The sequence below is a fragment of the Eptatretus burgeri genome, chromosome 2 (assembly GCF_056783735.1).
Source record: "Eptatretus burgeri isolate ZD-2024b chromosome 2, Ebu_testis_v1, whole genome shotgun sequence".
In the NCBI taxonomy this organism is placed as follows: domain Eukaryota; kingdom Metazoa; phylum Chordata; class Myxini; order Myxiniformes; family Myxinidae; genus Eptatretus; species Eptatretus burgeri.
Window position 1 is genome coordinate 130,854,382 of NC_140962.1, and position 20,883 is coordinate 130,875,264.

Sequence of the window (20,883 nt, forward strand, 5' to 3'; positions counted from 1 at the left end):
AGGTGGTTCTCTGATAACAGCCAGAGAGATGTCCACTTTAACAAGGACGTGGTCAGAAGAACCAATTGGAGCGAAGGAAGAGCAGCAGATATTGTCAGGGAAATTTGTCAAAATCAGATCCAGAAGAGATGGAGTACCATTGGTTGAGATCCGGGTCGGGAAGTTGACCGATTGAGTCAGTCCCAATGAGTCACAGAAAGCTTTTGCTGATGTCCCATGGCAGGTGAGAGAGGTACCCACACCTAGCCAACTGGCGTGATGACAATTGAAGTCACCACATAAGAGGAAGAGAGAGTTTGGATGAGAAGATAGAAGATGGTCTTTTCACGTCGCTTCATCACTCTCCCTAAATGAAGCAGCTTTTTTATTCTCGACTTAAAATCCTCCCACCAATCACAAATGCTTCCAAATTCTGGGATTAGGGTGACCCACAAGGAGATTTGTTCCCTAATAATGCCTTGCGACCAAGGAACATTAAACAATGTAATATTTCCCTTCCAATGACCAACGACTGATCGATTGCTGGTTGGTAATGAGACTTCGAGCATGATACCGCTATGATCAGAGAAAGAATTCCAAATCCTCTGAAAACCTCGAATCCCAAAATGTCTTGAAATAAAGAAATAATTGATGCGCGATTGCGCGTAAAATCCATGGCCTACCCACGTGTAGCCAGGATCAGACAAATGTACTTCCCGGAATGAGTCCCTCAGGTCAAAGGCGAGCAACATTTGTTTCGCAGCAAGACACGATGAATCCCGTTCTGGGGAATCTACTACGAGGTTGAAGTCGCCCCCCAAAACAATAAAACGTTGGGTACATAACCACAATTCAATTTTCTTCAAGCAAACGATACGCTCCCTCGGATTTTGAGGAAAATAAACGTTGATGAATCGAAAGCACAAATCATACAAATCAACATCAAGAACACATACTCTCCCGGGCACAAGGTCAAGAGCACTCTTAATAACCCAAGGGAGCTTTTGGCTAAAGAGAACAGCAATCCCATCATTCTTGCACGCATTGCCACCCGAAAAATGTGAAGGACCTGGCCACTCCTTGGTGAGGTCAGGGTAACTCGCACGGGATGGCAGGAAGCATTCTTGTAGGAAGGCGACATCAAAGGGAGTAGATGTTATCTCTCTCAAGATCGCAGCCCTCCTACTTGACCTCAAAATACTTCGTACATTAACTGACAGCATCTTCACGTTAGCCATCCGAGGCGTTGTTCAGAGGAGAACGCTCCCTATGTTTCGACAAGCCGACCCGCGATTTCCTCGTCTCATGACTCACTCTCTCTTTCTTAGATCTCCGTCTCGCAGGCTTGGACCATGATTCCCCTGCCTCTCCATCATGGGGCACCGAGTCCCGATCCCATATACGATTTGTAGTCAAATCACCGCCCCGAGCTTCTCCTTCAATCTCCAAGCCAACTTTCTTCGTGTCCGTAGAAACTAATGCTATGGGCAACGGAGTGTGACTCTCCTCTATTTCGACACCTTCCTCCATGTTGCCCTTAACACAGAAGCTTTTGTTATGAGATTCCCTTTCCTTTAGGATCTCTGCATTTCCCTGTTCATTTCCACCCACTGATTGGATGCTGTCCCCCCAGGTGACTGAGGATGCCGACCCAACACCAGGTGAATGAACCTTTGAAACCATTGGGGACGCACACTGGGCCTCAGGTGACACCACTGATTGGGCTACCGACAGACGCACTCCAATTTCTTTCTGTTTGTCAATTGGAAGGGTAGAATCATGAGATTCACTTCCATTGGTCTTTCCCCAAAGAAATTCACGAGTGCTTTTGACCCTATTCGCGAAGGATTTCGGACAGAGACGGAAGAGATGTTCCAGACTACCACACAGGCTGCATTTTAGTGGTTTCGTACATACTTGTCCCGAGTGCTCCAAGGAACCACACTTGTAGCATTTCAGTGTTCTACACGCCCATGCCATGTGGTCAGTGCTACCACATCTGTTGCATGTCTTTACTTGTCCAGGGTAGTGTAGGAATCCCCGAAATGGGCCGATAGACACCTTGCCTGGAAGGTGCCGAAGGCCCCCAGGCACTGTAGGGTCTGATTCTAGTTTGACTTTTACCGTCCTTGCTCCGGTTTTAATCCCGTCCTCGTCTCTGATATGCACCACAGGGCCAAGCACTTTACATGACCTACTCAGCCATGTAATAATGTCCTCATTTTTCAGGACTTCACAATACATTTGGAGCGTCACATTCACCACACCCTTTTCTGACAAAGCTTCCACAGAAAAATGATTTAGCGGCTCTTGGTTCTTCAACTTCTCCCAACGCTCCCAAAACTGAAGGAGTGAAGGGTAATTCACAAAAACGATCTCAAAAACCTTACCCCCCGGCAAGGAGAATATGGCATCAAGCTGAGAAATCCCGAACCCCAAGGCACCTTGCACCACCAACCGACTAAATAAATGCCGATTCATGGAGAAATTGTCTATAACCTCCAGACGTACGGCGTTTCGACGCAACACCCGGGAAGACCCCGCGATGATCGCTGCAGCTGATGTGTTCTTTCCCGTTATGTTCTCTTTACCGCCCGGAGATACTAACCCTGTGGGTGGGCCTGAGGAAACGGGCGATACCTCGGAATGTTGTTTCACCGTCCCTTGTGGCTCCTTCCACCCGCTCGAAGAACCTGAAGGCCCAGGTGCAGATTCGTCCAAGTCCTTTGGTAGGCTTGCAGCAGCAGCCACAGCAAGGATTGAATCCCAAGCCTGGGATTTCGGCAAGGACTCATCTCCCACAGGAGAAGACACCGCCGGTCCATCAGCCGAATCCAAGAGCGGTGAAATAAGATCCATAACTCGAGCCGCTTGTTCCTCCAATATCCTGTCGTCTGCTCCCGAATCTTCTGAAGACATCAAGTTGTCTCCAACGAAGAAACCACCAGCACCAGGAACGTTCGTGGCAGCAGCATTCTTGGTCACACCAACCGAGGTAGAAACAACAACATTTTGCTCGTCACAGCATTCCGAAGAATCTGTCACCAACATGGAATCCAAGTGGACACCCGTCATGACATGAGGGAACCGCCTTGTTGATCACGGTATCTCTCCCGTCAGGTAAGTATGACTTGTTGATTCACGGGATTCCTCCTCTTACTGCGAGCACCGTCTTCCTTCACTGGGAACCATTCACTCCATATCCTGAATATTTATATCAATGGTGAATGTTACAAGAACTTTATAAACACATTCTCATCGGACTATTTGGTTCCATTTTATGATTTAGATATTTGAAGAATTTCTCCCTTCGCTGTTGTTTTCAGTGAATTTAAAAAGTCTTCACGATTTGATCCCTTCTGAGTATTTTTACTTTCGTGTGATGACGCCACGTTTAACTTAGTGACGTCACGACGCACGTTGTTGAGTCGTGATTTCCCAGCTGGGTTGTTTCCTCTTTCGAACAATCTCTGAATCATTTTGTTCCACGTGGATCGATTTGTTTGCTCTCGAGAGAAGATCACAGGAGATTAAATCAGTGGATGCACTCAACAGGACGATGAGGTGTGTGTGTGTGTGTGTGTGTGTGTGTGTGTGTGTGTGTGTGTGTTTGTATGTGTGTGTTTGTATGTGTGTGTGTTTGTATGTGTGTGTGTGTGTGTGTTTGTATGTGTGTGTTTGTATGTGTGTGTGTGTGTGTGTGTGTGTGTGTGTGTGTGTGTGTGTGTGTGTTTGTATGTGTGTGTTTGTATGTGTGTGTGTGTGTGTGTGTGTTTGTATGTGTGTGTGTGTGTTTTTGTATTTGTGTTTGTATGTGTGTGTTTGTATGTGTGTGTGTGTTTGTATGTGTGTGCGTGTGTTTGTATGTGTGTGTTTGTGTGTGTGTTTGTATGTGTGTGTGTGTGTGTGTTTGTATGTGTGTGTGTTTGTTTGTGTGTATTTGTGTGTGTGTTTGTATGTGTGTGTGTGTGTTTGTATGTGTGTGTTTGTTTGTGTGTGTTTGTATGTGTGTGTTTGTTTGTGTGTGTATGTGTGTGTATGTGTGTGTGTTTGTGTGTGTGTTTGTTTGTGTGTTTGTTTGTTTGTGTGTGTGTGTGTTTGTATGTGTGTGCGTGTGTTTGTATGTGTGTGTTTGTGTGTGTGTTTGTATGTGTGTGTGTGTTTGTATGTGTGTGTGTTTGTTTGTGTGTATTTGTGTGTGTGTTTGTATGTGTGTTTGTGTGTGTGTATGTGTGTGTATGTGTGTGTGTGTTTGTGTGTGTGTATGTGTGTGTATGTGTGTGTGTTTGTGTGTGTGTTTGTTTGTGTGTGTGTTTGCTTGTGTTTGTGTGCGTTTGTTTGTGTGTGTGTTTGTACGTGTGTGTGTGTGTGTGTGTGTGTGTGTGTGTGTGTGTGTGTGTGTGTGTGTGGTGTGTGTGTGTTTCTGTGTGTTTGTTTGTATGTTTGTGTGTTTGAATGCGTGTGTATGTGTGTGTTTGTTTGTGTGTGTGTTTGTATGTGTGTGAGTGTATTTGTTTGTTTGTGTGTGTGGTGTGTGTGGGTGTTTCTGTGAGTGTTCGTATGTGTGTATGTTTGTATGTGTGTTTTTGTTTGTGCGTGTGTGTGTATGTGTATGTATGCGTGTGTATGTGTGCGTTTGTTTGTGTGTGTTTTATATGTGTGTGAGTAGGGTAAGAATACTGATTCTGGCTCACTTTTCCCCATGTAAATGAATGGGGGATTTTCAGCGATTCCCTTTTTTTTTCCCTAAAAATAAACCCCCTTTTTATCCCAAGGTATATTTATTTGTCTCTCCTTTTAACTTGGAGGTTGAACCTCATTGAATTGAACACCTGGGGGTTGAACAGCTCACTCATTGAACCTATAAAGATTTGTTCATTCTCAAATTCCTTCAATAGTTTAATTTTCTTTGCACAATAATCCCCATCTAAAATATTGACAAACAAAACATTTGAATCTTTATATTTTTGAAGATACCCCTTTTGTGCCATTACGAAATGATAAACTTCTCTTAATGCTCTTGTTTGACCACCTCCTGAGCCACAGGTTATTTTTTGTTAAGCCCCGCCCACTTTTCTTTAAGCCCCGCCCACTTTTGCTAAGCTCCGCCCACTTTTCATAAGGTATTCAATAAGCCCCGCCCACTTTTCTTTAAGCCCCGCCCACTTTTGCTAAGCTCCACCCACTTTTTGTGAGGTATTTTTTCTAAGCCACGCCCACTTTTCCTAAGCCCCGCCTACTTTTGCTAAGCCCCGCCCACTCTTACATCATTTTCAGTTCATCTCTGACTCACAAAGAAATCACTAGAAAATTACAGGATGTTATGGTTTTGAAAAATTTCCCAATGAAGGCTTGCCTAGGCTTGCCCAGGGAATTTCCAAAGGAAACCACACCCACCAGTCTTTCTCTATAAAAGCTTCAAACCCAGGCTCCATTTTAAACATTTGTTTTTGCTGGCAATGGTGTGCTGTGTGCTTGTCTGGAACTCTCTGTCTTGTATGGAACTAAACCTTCAAGTTGATGAACTGGATTCAAACCTCTTATCTATTGAGGTAAGATTTTTATTTTCCTATTTTCAAACTTTGATTGAAGCATACTCATTTAATAATTAAATAACTTAATTAATACATTATTATTTTCTCTCACAGGAAATTGTGTCTGAAATACGAAATGAAAATACTGCTTTTGCTACAACTTGGGGCGAAATTGTTGGCTTGGTTGAAGACCTTATGAGCGACCAAAACCCACAGAACGAGTTCGTCCTTGATGACCCAACCAAAGAGTTATACCTTGGAGACCAGCAAAATCCTGAAAAAGAGTTTTACAGCAATAGTACTCATTGTGAGTTATCAAGACAATACCCACTGAACAAGTTATACGTTGATGAGCCAGAATACAAGTTTTACCTTGGAGACTCACAAATTTTGAAAAAATCAGTAAATGAGTTCTGCCTTGATGGTTTAAATAACTACCTTGGAGACTCAGGAAAAGGGTTCTGCCAAGATGGTTCTAAATATGGAAACTACCTTGGAGACTCACAAATTTTGAAAAAATCAGTAAATGAGTTCTGCCTTGATGGTTTAAATAACTACCTTGGAGACTTGGAAAGTTGGGGTTATTTTGAAGACTTGAAATGCTACCACTCTTTGGGATTTAAACCTATCAAGAAAGTTCTTACTCCCTCTTTCTATGTCATCAAACCTGAAAGCCTTAAAAGACAGAATTGGAAGAAGAGAAAAAAAACAAACAAAAAAAAAAAAAAACGTAAAATATATATATATATATATATATATATATATATATATATATATATATATATATATATATATATATATATATATATATATATATATATATATATATATATATATATATATATATATATATGTGGAAATCTCATTTTGAAAAAGACTGTGTTAGGTGAGGATTGAGTTGGGGTTGAGATTTTGAATGTGAGGGTTGGGACACACACACACATACACATCAACAAACAAAAGTTAAGCCTTGACTATTCAGTTGAGGATTCTGTGTTTGGGGTTCACAGATCTAAGAACGTCCACCCCTTGACACACATTATATACTGTTATACACCTCGGACTTGGCCCTCGAGTGTCCACAAAGGTGTATTATCTGCTTAGTTTTGTCTTTTGTAATTCCTGTGAATAAAATGAACCTAAAATCTCTTCCCCTTCCAAATCATATATTTTATAAGTCCAAGGAACTGTATCTATTACATCAACAATTTTAAAAAGTTCTTTCGTCCATCGTTCAGTAAAACCCTTTTCAAAATGAGATTTCCACCTATATATTCTTACGATATCACCAACTTTGAACTTAGGTTTTCTGACATTAATCTCTTTTTCATATTTTAATTTTGTAAATGTTTCTGATGGTTTCATATTTGTTGACGTGTGAATCGTGTCATTATACTTATCCACAATATCCTGAATAAAAGATGACCATTGTTGTGAACCGAGTTGTGTGAATTTTTTATATAGTCTCTCTTTTAAGGTATGATTAAAACGTTCAACAACAACTGCCTTCCCTTCATTAAATGTACTGTATAATGTAATACTGTTATTTTTTAGAAAATTCATAAATGTCTTGTTATAAAACTCTCTACCCTCATCAGTCCACAATTTTTTAGGTTTTCTCTTACTTTTATTAAATATCTGTTGAAAAGCTAACATAAGAGTATTACCTGTTTTGTTTTTTAAAGGGACAACCCACGCATATCTACTCCTCAAATCAATAACGGTTAAAGCATACTTGTACCCCTTATCATTATTGAGTTCAATCAAATCAGCAGACCAGATATAATCAACTTCCTTGGAATAAACTTTCCTTCTCTGAAACTTTGTGAATATTGGTTTATGTAATTCATCAGCTAATTGCTCTTCAGTCTTAATGGCATCATTAGAGCCTATAAGTTTTTGAATTTCCAAGTCCAAGTTTCAATTTAGCACTAATCATCTTCTTCACGATGAACCTATCAACTTTTTCTCTCAAGGTTGGATTTTGTATCAGAGACAAATTATACAACATTTCTCTATCGGCTTCATGCTTTTCTTCCAACGTTGTGGTATTCCCATAATCAATATCGTGTCTCATGCACACTTCATCAACTCTATTGATTGGTTTACTCCAGGATTTAGGATTGTCTGCCTCATCTAATCTTTTATCCAAGTTTGTGCCTGGACCACAGAAAGAATACCCTGGAAGATGTAATTCCCCTGGTATTCCAGTAGTTGTAAATTTACTTCCTGATAAAAACTTTTGTATATCTCCTCCGAGTTTGTGTTTGGAGATAAATTGATTTTTTTTTGAACCACACACCGAACATATACCTTTTTGTATAACCCTGTTATTTTTACTTTTAATATATGAAATATTTTTAGTATTAGTTTTCTTTTTACATTTGAGACAATAACTCATTTATTTATATGAAAAAGTCCTGCAGAGTGCAAAAACCTTTTAGTTTCCAACATGCACATTTGAATCTTAATTTTTAAAACATAAAGAATCCGTAGAAATGCCTTCACTCTCTCCTCCATTTATTTCAGAAAAAACTTGAATTAAAATGAATAGCTTGTCGATGCCAATAGTTTTGTCGAAAGTATTGCAAATAGACTTGTTAATTCTTTGTATTCCTCCTCGGTGGGTTGAGTTATTTTCTGTAATACCTCTATTCTTTTTTGAATCTCACTGGTTTCCATACTATAATATTTATTTATTCTCTCTCTTTCCTCCCTCTCTCTCTTCTCCTTTTCCTCCTTCTCTTTCTTCTCCCTCTCCTCCTTCTCCTTTTCCTCCTCTTCCCTCTCTTCTTCAACTCCTTCCTCATCCCTTACTATCCTTGAATCGTTTATACCCCATAGAATATTATACATATATTCATCAGGATTTCTTGTTATTCCTGTATCCAAAATAATTTTTTTTACAACAGGAAACCAATAAAATTTCTTTTGAATTTCTAAAAGAGCCTTACCTTTTCTTAACTTTATAATTTTTTCATTATTTAACATTCTAATTAAATCTAAACTTGTCGGTTTATCAACATCAGCATAATGCCAATCTTTTATTGAAAATACCTCATTCTTATGTTGTAGAACATATTTATTAAAATACCGAATACCCTTTTCTTGAAGGTATGCTTGGACACAGAAATGATAATTTTCTTGAAGCCTTCTTGCTGTCATTTATGTATTAGAAATATATGTTAGAATAATATTATGGCACGAAACACCTCCCCATCTTCCCATAGTTAAATCATTTTGTATTTCCTTACTTATTATACATAATCCTGTTTTTTTCTGTTTTCATGAGATAAACAAGGGCAAAACCATTATTATATTTACCCTTATTAAATTCTTTTATTTGTTGTTTACTAATCGTAGCCCCACAAAACTCATTCTCAATACCAAGTGGATAATATTCTTCCTTACGAGACTGATTTAATTGTTCCAGGTCTTCGAGGTTAATTTTAAATGACCAATTATACCCTAAATCATTCATATCATACCCCCATTGTTCTATTCTCATACAAACGATACGCCCTTCTTTATAAAAATTTATTTTAATTCGAACTGTGAATTCTGTATGACCTGGAGATAATATCAACACTTCTGTATCTTTGGAATACACAGCCGTTTTATTTAAGTATATATATTGTGATAAATCGCTTAATCTCACCAAGTCATTCGCGTCAGTCGGGCTTGGATAATTTTTTAATTTATAAGCATTTTTCATGTTAATATTTTTGTTTATATTATATTTATGTCGTTCAGCCTGTGCCTTTGTATAATAATTTGATAAATCAATATCCAGTTCTTGAGAAACACCAAAGATAGAACCATCTTTACCAACATAAGTCATTTATATTAGATTAAAAATAATATCATAAAAATTTTTATTTTTGTTGAGTTGAAATAACACATATAGACATAATTGACCACAACACTTGGAATTTAATTCTTGGACTTGAAATGTTTGATAAACACCATTCTGTAAGAATTTTATGACTTCAACAGGTGGTGGAAGACCAAAACTATCAAAATAATATTTGTCTTGACTATTAAAAATACAAACCCAATGAGAACCGTTCCCATCATTATCTTCTAAGTTCATAATAATATTCTTTGTATGTTTCGGCACATTTGTTAATTCATCTCTCATACAAATAACCACATTATGAATTTTTAATTTCTTACAATATTTGGCAAGTTGTAAATTTGATGTTGTATTCTTTCCAAATTCTTTCAACCACTCATCAATGCTCATTTATTTATTAGAAAGATATAATCCATTACCTCTTTTCGTTAATTTTACACCTGCTTGTGCTATAGAAGAAAGCATATCTCCAACTAACAATCTCGCTTTATCAGGCAGACCTTCAAGTTTTTCAGCAAAATCTACAATTACACCACTTCCACTAATTTGTTTCTCCAACTCTTTGTTATGTCTTTCCAATTCTTTTTGAGCCTGGAGTTGAGCCTTCCTTTCGTTGGCAGTTTTCACCGCTGTTGAAATACCACCCGTCAATGCTCCAACCGCACTTAAACCAGCAAATAAAGGAATTAGAAATGGGAGAAATCCTCCACTCGTCTCTCTTATTGAATATTTTTTCAACATTGGTTTTGTCATTTTAATTTTAAGTGAGCCAGTGTCATTCAAGATTTTAACCTGTTCTCTTGTGAGCAAAACATCAATTCTTACTGCTCCTTTTCTCTGAATTGTATTAACGTTAATCGTACAAGGCTTTTGATTTTGAACACAAGATGATAGTTTATGAAGATTGATTTGATTAACATATACCCCAGTTGGTACTTTGCCACTCATTTATTTAACAAAAAATTATGTGAGACTAATCATCACACCATTATCTGTATTAATCTGCAATTCTGTTTCTTCCAAAAGCAAACAATATGTATCAACTTCTTCACTCTCTCCTCTTTCAATGTATAGGGAAGTATCCACTCGATTAGACTTTATAGTTTCCTTTTGAGCGCTCAGGTCGAACGCATAGATTGTATACAAACTTTTAAATGCTGTCAAATCCAAAATAGGTTCTTTATTTCCATTACTTTCACACACCTTTTGGTAAGACTTGTATGCTTCAGCAAAATCATTTTTTTCCCAATTAATTTCCAATCTATCTCGTGGATAAAATGTTCCATCTAGAGAAACGCGAAGTTGTTTCACCTTAGCATTATCACTCAATGCATTATTCTTATCAGTCGCAGTATCACCATCTGGCTTTTTAAAAATCATCCACAGATATCGTGGCTTTCCTTCCAGAACACCCAAATTCCACGTGTAAGTAGTTTGGTTGAGTTTAACGTGTTGACATCTTCTTTTGAGGTATGATACACTGAGTGGTTTCTTTGAGTTAAGTCTTCGATTCAACATCTCTTCTGTTTTAAGATTAGGAGTATATTCACTGATATACCAACTCATCTCCTCAATTACAAATTTATTCTGTTCACCAAAAGCACTACCAACACCAAAAAGCAATCTATTTTCATTATCATTCCTTTGTAGTTGAAATCTAATTTTAAGACCATACAGAACTTTATCATAATCACAAAATCCAAATATACCTTTAAGAGGAACTGCCACAGTAAAACTATTTTCTGCTTTTGTATCATCATTATACATTCCTTTCCTTTGAATATATCCAGGGTCTGTGTTTGTTCCCGTTGACATATCAGGAATAAAACCTTCGACAGACCCCTTTCCCATTCTATCACTGAATGTATAGAGTGTAAATTTCACCATTTCAGATACAGCAGAGACATAATCAACCGCTTCAACTTCTTGTGTTCCAATATACAATCGCACACTATCAAACATTTTCCAGAAGAAATCATTTACAAGTGTAGCGTTTGTGTTATTCCCAGCCTTAGTGAATTTAAATTTACACAACAAGAAACTTTCGGAGAGATTCAAATAGGTTTGTTGATTATTTATTTCAAAACTTTTTGTACCATTTGTATTCCAGTCTGTTCCAGTTATTGCATTTACCTTGAAGTAATCTTCTTTTTAGTGGAGTTTGAGATAATAATAGTATCATCCAAATCATAGATACTATCATTTGCTTGCATATTTGTATTTATTTAGGTAATAAGATGTTAAAACTTTTGAAACCCTGATCCAAGTATTTGAATTATTTTCTGTCGTTCTTGGGGGGACAACTGAGTTTTACCTTTCTTAATTTCTTTTATTGCTTGTAATTTATGAGATTCCTTCTGAGCATCTTTTATACTCTTTACAGCACCTGCTACATTTCCCACAGCAGAAGCAGTTGAACCAATTAGGTCTTTATGTTTAAGAATAGTTGAACCAATACCCATGAGAGTATCAATTATCCCATCTCCTCTAAATTGATGTCCGACACCCCTTTGTCTCTTAGGTTTATAGTATCCTCTACCAAGATACATACCTTCACCCTTGTAGTACGGGGAAAGGAACATCCCATCCCCTGTAATTATTTTATATTTTCCCAACTCGTGTTTCCTCACAATAACCATCGTATTTATTTATTGAAAAACTTCACGTAGGTGAATTCTGATGGATATAACTTCTCCATGAAAAGAAATCACACGATTATCTTGGTCGGTTATCCTAAAATTTACTCTGTGTATGGTTTTTCCTGACACAGGTAGATAAACCAAATTTTTAGGTTCCATATTGAATTTATAACCAATTGGGGTTGAGTATGCGCTGAATGAAAATATTGTATTTGTTTTTTTTCCATCATTATAAGCACCATCAATCAAATCACAGTGAATTAACACCGAATTTATTCCTGAGGATATTTGAATGACATTATCACTGTAAAACGTCCCATTAGTTTCAATCCTTTTTGAGGAGAAACCCAATAACTCTCTAAATGAATTATCAATTGTGAAATCAACCTTGTAGTTATTTTTAACTTTAATCGTTGATTTTGAAGTATGTTTTTGAATGTTTATAACAATATTTTTTGGTTCATCACCCTGTTCTTTCATAAGACGAGCAATTTCGGAAGATATTTGAGAAATCTCGTATGCTCCGGGTGAGACTGTTATCGTTTTGTATCCACTTCCCGGATTATAACTAAACTTGTCATTTTTCTCGGTTATATTAAATAAGGTATTATAAGTTTCCATGGACAATAAAGATGCCTCATATTCTTTTGTTGTGTCAAGTTGTAGTGGGTATGGGAATGAAGATGTGTGGTCGCTTGTTGTGAAATTAAAACTCAGGATTGTGCTTCTCATCTTATTTAATATGAGATAAAATGTCTTTATATTGAGATTTATTAATTATTTTCATGTTCATCAACTGGTCTAAAATGGCTGATGCTTCATTAAAACAATTGTTATTTCCAGCCTTCTTACTGCCTAACAACAATAACAGTCTATTAACTAATTGCGATAGGTCATTTGGAAGAAAACTAATACCTGAACCAAGGATACTTAAAGCCTGAATAATGTGTTTCTCCTTCTCATTCTTCCTACTTTTACCAGAAAGAATAACCTTATAATTTAGAGTGTTCAGCAAATCAATATATACTCTATCATCATTATTTTCCATATCCAATGGTTTATCAATATACTTTGATTCATCCCTCACAGTTGAACCTTGTCTTCCATCTTTTGTGAGAAGAAACATTATTCTCGGAGTTAGTTTAACAGGGGGTTGAGCAGAACTTAAGAACCTTAATTCATCATTAAATATCAATACCTTTTCTTGAACAAGATGAAATATTGCTGGTTGTTCTGTTGGAATGAGTCCTGCTTTGGTTTTTGAATCCGCTGAATATTCATTGTTTTGAACAGCATTCACAATATAATCAGGGGGTTGATTAATCTCTTCCAGTTGTTGAAATAAACCTTCATCATCATATTCTAATTCTCCTAAATGCTCTAATTCTTCCTCCGTCATTTGACTGAAATCTTTTAACATTTGGAGCTTTCTGGGAGTATATTCTACTGTGGGAACTGTGAAAACATCTTTCATTTTTTCTTGGGAAGTTTTTAAAAGTGGTTTAAAAAATTTCTCTTGTTTTCTTTCAAATACTTCTTCGCCCGTTAGTTTCTGTCTGCGTTTCTTCTTTATATCTTCCTGCTGTTTTACAACTTTTGAAACCAACTCTTGATGTTCCTTAAATCTTCTTGCTCTTTCTTTTGTATCCATTTATTTATTGTAAAATATCATTTAATGAATTGTAAAGATTAACAGGGAAATTTTCCTTTTCTTCATCATTCAAGTAGATGTGTTCAAATAAATCCTTTTCTTTAAATATTTCATCAAATTCTTTATTAACATTAATGCGAGTTGTAATTTCTTCTTCACTAATCCTTGCATCTCTGCTTTTCATACGTTTGCGTTGAGTTTCTTCATCAACATCAAAACCGAATGATAAAATCTTCACCCCGCTCAGATATTTAATAATTTGTCTCGTTCCTTCTGGATTAGTTTCTAATATCCCAATACCACCAGCTTTTAGTTTCCTTAACTCACTCTTACAATGTGAATATTTTGTTGTACCAAGAGAAACCTCCTCAAATATTTGTCCTTCATTCCTCAATCGCATATGTTCCTCCACTGAAATATAGTGATAATCTTCACCTTTTACTTCTCCAGGTCTTATTGCTCTAGTTGTTGTTGATACAATGCGTATCACGGGGTGTTTTTTAAGTAAATTTACAATATTCTCATTTGTACTACACAAGAACCTTGATTTATGAAAGTTTTTTCCAGAAGCAGATTTACCCACAAGATTTATAATAATAGTTGTCATTTATATATGTAATTGTTTATAAAACAAAAAATATATCCCTTAATATCTCATCTTGTTTCACAACAATATATTTATATTTTTCAGTCATGTGCTTCATGTAATCCTCAAATTTCTTTTTACTACATAATGTAGAACAATTATCTCTCCAAAAATTATTGATATCTATTGAATTTAACTTGAATAAAATAAAAGTATTAGCATTGTTTCTGATGGAACGACGAGGAAGTTGAAAGTACGATTGACTAAGATAAATACAATTACAAGAAGAATGTCTCCCTCTTGTGTAGTAGCTGTCCATTACCGTTTGGTTTCTCTCATTAACACAATCATCAAAGATAACGAGGTTCTTTTTTGATTTATCCAAATCTTGGGGAGACGGTATATCATCCATATTATCACTAAGAATACAAGTTATAGGATTTGATTTCTTTTTACATCTCTGTGTATCACAAAATAGTTGAATTATATCTTCAATGTTATAATCATTTAGGTTTTTTTGATGTTTAAATAAACCGATTATATCTTCTTTTTGAAGACCAGCATTAAAACCTTGTGAGAGTAGTTGATACTCTGGTTGAAAACTCGACTTTGTGAAAATTATTAAATTATCATAATCTAAAAAGTTGGGAGTGAGGAGCATTTTTAAAAGTAAGCAGGTTTTTCCACATCCACTTGAACCAACTATGAGACATCTTAATGAATTTGGGAGATTTTTATGGTTGTTAAATTTTATCTTATTTTCCCAAATAGGTAAAAAATCATTCATTTATATATTTAGAAAACAAGTTATTTAATTTATTATTGGCTTTTTTAGAAACTCTATATTTTATCCTAAGTTCAGGTTTAATTTCAAGATAATCCATTATTTTATTTATACAATATCTTGTGTTGATATTTCCCTGAAAATTACATCCATGAATTACATCCTTTGAACATTTCTCTTATACGTTCAGTTTCTTCCCTTGTAAGGAAAGGTGTGTTATCACCCTCATACTTTACATTCATTTCTCTAATCAATCTTGTAAAGTAATTCATTTTTGGTGTAAATCTAAAAGAATTATTTTCCTTTTTATATTTTTTATTCTCATTAATTAGAAGATAATCACAGAATATACATTGTTTATAGGCTTTTGACTCTGTGTTTAATCCCCCTCTTTCACACGCAGGACAATTCTCAAATTTGTCATATGGAGAATCAGGAAAGTCTAGCATATTTATAAAGTAAAACTTTACTTAAACTGAAATTCATCTATACTTTCAGTTGTATATTACCATCGATATCGATATACTTTTTTTCATTGTCAGATTCAACGACAACATTTTTTATATTAAAGGTAATTTTAAAATTATTGTTAACTACTATTGAACGAAATGTCATTTCACCTGATATATTAACATCCTTTATTTCATCAGGATTTACATCTTTAGGGTTGTTGAAAAAAATACAAATTTCTCCTTGCATATTACAGATGGTCTTATCTTTTCTTTCTAAAGCTTCATCCATAAGGTTTTTGTTTTTTGATACTTTTTCTTGTTTCATTGCTTTTTCTACTTTTGAATATATTACTAGAAGGAGAGGAGAAACTTTTGTTAGAGATACTTTAATTGATGTTCTACCAGGTATACTAAAAGCCCTTCCACTGAAGGAAATTGAAGAACTCATATTATTTACCATAATAGTTTTTATCCAATAGTTGTTATATTTATCTTTGTTCAATTTTACATCCTTGACATATTTCTCAGTATCTTTAACAGATGAAGAGATTGATTGAAACTTGTCTTTTGTGTCTTGAAACATTGTATTTATTAAGTGAAAAAGTTGGAGGATAAAATGTTTTTAAGCACAGATTCACCTATAAATTAAACGAAATTTTCATCAAGAAAATTTTAGTTTAAGCAAAGTTTTATTCTATAAATATGGTGAATACAACGTACTGCGATGTTTGTAATCACGAATATAAACATTATAGAAAACATCTCCGAACCAACAAACACACATTTAATCTATTTCATCAAATATCTCCTCTTGAGTTGGAAAGAAAACATTGTGATATCTGTTCAAAGGATGTTTTGAAGAGTAGTTATAATAAACATCTTCAATCACAAAAACACAAGAAAAATGAGTTTAAAGTAAAGGGAGACTATTATATTGAAAACACTGATGGGGCATTTAAAGGGCATATAAAAATAAGGATTTTTCAATTTGGAGAACCCGGTCCATCATCAATAGCTGAATCAATTGAAATAGTGAAACCCGATGTTGAAAAATTTATGAAAAAGACATTAAAAGAAATGAAAACTTTAAAGTTTTATATGGGAGTGAAAATGAATATGAAAAGACAAGATGAAGAACATACTCCTTGTATGAGAACAGGTCTTCATTTTATAACATCATTTCAAGATTTTTTGAATAGTGGGGTTTATGAAGAACTATCAAGACAAGAGGAGGATGTTGATAATACAGTGGTAGGAAGTGGATTCAATATTAAAAAAATCATCTTTTTAGATATACACATTCTAAAATCAAACCCTCTTAAAGCTTCTTCTTATATTGAATTACCAAAAGAAATAAAACTAAAGAAGGCAGTTGTTAATATTAAGAACAATGATAATAAATGTTTTCTCTGGTCTGTTCTTGCTCACTTTCATCCACCAAAATGTAATTCAGAAAGAGTAAAACAATATATGAAATATGAGAATACCTTGGACATTAAAGATTTTAAATTCCCAATGCCACTAACAGATATTCCTAAATTTGAGAAAAAGAATAATCTTTCTATTAATGTATATGGATTAACGGATACAAACAAAGTTCAAATATTAAAAATTTCAAACAACTATAAAAATAAAGAAACACACATTGACCTTTTATATTTTAGTGTTGGAAAGAATTCACATTACACATACATCAATAATTTATCAAGATTAATCTCTTCTCAGGTATTCAGAACAGCAAACAAAATATATCCTTGTAAGCGATGTCTTAATTCATTTCATACAAAAGAACGATTAGAACAACATTCAAAATATTGTAGTAATCATAAATCAGCTGTAATTACAATGCCTAACCCTGGTGAAAAGATTTCTTTTGAAGATTATAATAAATCTATCATGCACCCATTTGTTATATACGCTGATTTTGAATGTATCCTTAAAAAGATAAATACTGCTTCTCCTAATCCAAAAGAACCATATACAAATAAATATCAAAAACATATTCCTTGTGGTTTCTGTTATTATATCAAATCATCTGTTGGAGAAAAGTATAACAAACTTGAACATTATCGTGGAAAAAATGCTTCACAAGAGTTTGTAAAACGATTAGAAAAGGATTGTATAAGACTCACTAAATTAATGAAAGAAACAAATGAACCGATGAAATTAACCAAAGAAGAAAAATTAGAATTTAGAATGAACAATATCTGTCATATTTGTGAGGGGGAAATTAAGGAGTCTAAAGTTAGAAACCATTGTCATCTTACTGGTAAATATAGAGGTCCCGCTCATTCCTGTTGTAATTATAAATTACCTTCTTTTATTCCAGTCTTTCTTCACAACAGCGCCAACTATGATACACATCTATTTATAAATGAACTTTCAAAAACACCAGGGAATATTTCTGCCATAACAAACACAAGTCAAAAGTATATTTCATTTTCAAAAATGATATTCACAAAACCTTTAACTCGTATTAGGTTTCTAGATTCTTACAAGTTTATGGGAACACCACTAGCCTACCTCGCATAAAATCTAAGCTCCACGGACTCTTTTCCAAATCTTAATTCATTCTTTCCAAAAGAGGAAATTCTCACTAAAGAGGAAATTCAGATTAAAGAGAGAATTCAAAGTAAAGAGGAAACTCTAATTAATGAAGAAATTCTAACTGAAGATGAAATTCTAATTATAAAGAAAATTCGAACTAAAGAGGAAATTCAGATTAAAGATGAAATTCTGATTAAAGAAGGAATTCTTACGAGAGAGGAAATTCAAACAAGGAATGAAATTCAAAGTAAAGAGAAAATTCTTACAAGTAAGGGAATTTATCCTTATGATTATATGGATTCATTTATGAGATTTAAAGAAACACAACTTCCTTCAAAAGAAAGTTTCTATAATAACCTTTATGAAGAAGAGATAAGTGATAAGGAATATAAACACGCACAAGAAATATGGAAAATATTTAAGATAAAGAACCTTGGAGAATATCATGATTTATATCTAAAAACAGATGTTTTATTGTTAGCTGATGTGTTTGAGGCTTTTAGAACACTCTGTCATAATAAAAATTGTTATGGATTAGATCCTGCCCACTATTTCACAGCTCCTGGTTTCGCTTGGAGTGCAATGTTGAAAATGACAAAACAAGATATAGATTTAATCAGTGATGTTGATATGCTTTTGATGATTGAGAAGTCCAAGAGAGGTGGAATATCACAAGTATGTTCAAAAAGATATGCGAAAGCAAATAATAAATATCTCCCAAATTATGATAGTGAAAAAGATAGTAATTATTTGATGTATTTTGATGCTAATAATTTGTATGGATGGGCAATGTCTCAATCTCTGCCTTATGGTAAATTAGAGTGGGTGGAAGAAAAGGATTATGAAAAGGCTTTGATGAATATTGTTATTTCTTCTCAAGAGGAATTGAATGACGAAGAAGAAGGTTATTATTTTGAAGTTGATTTGAGGTACCGAGTGTTCTTCATAATAAGCATAAAGACCTTCCTTTTGCATGTGAGAAAGAAACCCCAAAGAAAGAATGGTTCAGTGATTATCATAAAAGTTTTAATATTAAAGGCAAATCAACAGAAAAGTTATTAACAACATTCTATGATAAAGAGGGATATGTTTTACATCAGAGAAGTTTAAAACAGTTTTTGAGAGAAGGATTGAGAGTAGCTAAAATTCATAGAGTTTTAAAATTTAAACAAAGTCCTTGGGTGAAAAAGTATATTCAATTCAATACAGATATGAGAGCAAATACAAAAGTAAAATTTGAAGGGGACTTTTATAAATTAATGAATAATGCTGTATTTGGAAAGACTATGGAAAATGTTAGAAACAGGCAAAACATTAGATTCGCAACATCTTGGAAAGAAGCTTCGAGATTGATAAATAAACCAAGTTTTGAGAGAGAAGAGGTTTTTTCAGAGAACTTTTCTGCAATTCATATGAAAAAGGAAAGTATTGTAATGGATAAACCAATTTATATTGGAACAGCAGTTCTTGATTTATCAAAGATATTGATGTATGATTATTTGTATAATGACTTCAAGAAAGAGTATGGTGAAAATGTTTCATTGTTGTATATGGACACTGATAGTTTTATCCTAGATATAAAAACTGATGATGTTTATGAAGATATGAAGAAAAATACTGGAGTATATGATACAAGTAATTTCAGCAAGAAGAGTGAGTTATTTTCCAAAAAGAATGAAAAGGTTATTGGTAAGTTTAAGGATGAGTTGGGTGGAAAAGTAATGAGTGAGTTTATTGAATTGAGAGCAAAGGAATATGCTTATAAGTATGGTGATCAGATTGATAAGAGGTTTAAGGGAATAAAGAAATATGTAATAAAGAAATCAATAACTTTTAGAAATTATTATAATTGTTTGATGAATAAGAAAGAAGAATATAGGAAAATGAATACAATAAGAAGTTATAAACATAACATATATAGTGAAGAAGTAAATAAAAAGGCATTAGGAGCCTTTTATGATAAGAGATTTATTTTAGATAATGGAATAGATTGTGTTCTAGATGGATATTGTATGATAGAGTAAATAGAATAGATTGTGTTTTAACGATGGGAAGATGGGTTAGGGTTTTTTAAGGGCTATCGCCGCATTTTTTCGCAATTTATAAATGGTCAAACCAAGTATTAATCAAACTAAAGAGTGTAGAAAATCTCAGTCTTGGTATATAAATGGAAAACATAATGAATGTGAAAAATATCAAATAAGTCTTATTGAAAACATAACTAAAACAAATGTAAATAAAACAAATAAGCGAATCAATTTAAAAACTAGTAAGTTAGAGGATGTAAAGAAAAAATGAATATCCTTGAATGGACTGAAAACTTTGATGGTTATCAATTGAACAATGAAAAAACAATATACTATAATCTCAAAATGATATGTGGCTCAGGAGGTGGTCAAACAAGAGCATTAAGAGAAGTTTATCATTTCGTAATGGCACAAAAGGGGTATCTTAAAAAATATAAAGATTCAAATGTTTTGTTTTTCAATATTTTAGATGGGGATTATTGTGCAAAGAAAATTAATCTATTGAAGGAATTTGAGAATGAACAAATCTTTATAGGTTCAATGAGTGAGCTAAACAATATGCATTGGTTATTTGATAAAGAGTGTCCCAAGGCTTAGACGTTTCAGATATTTCTTTAGAATCACCTTTAACAAATCACATTACTACTTTGCTACTTGAACAAATCTTTATCTTATTGCATGGGTTATTTGAAAAAAAAGTGTCCCCAGGTTAAAAGGGGAGACAAATAAATATACCTTGGGATAAAAAGGGGGTTTATTTTTTTGGGAAAAAAATATGAATCGCTGAAAATCCCCCATTCATTTACATGGGGAAAAGTGAGCTAGAAT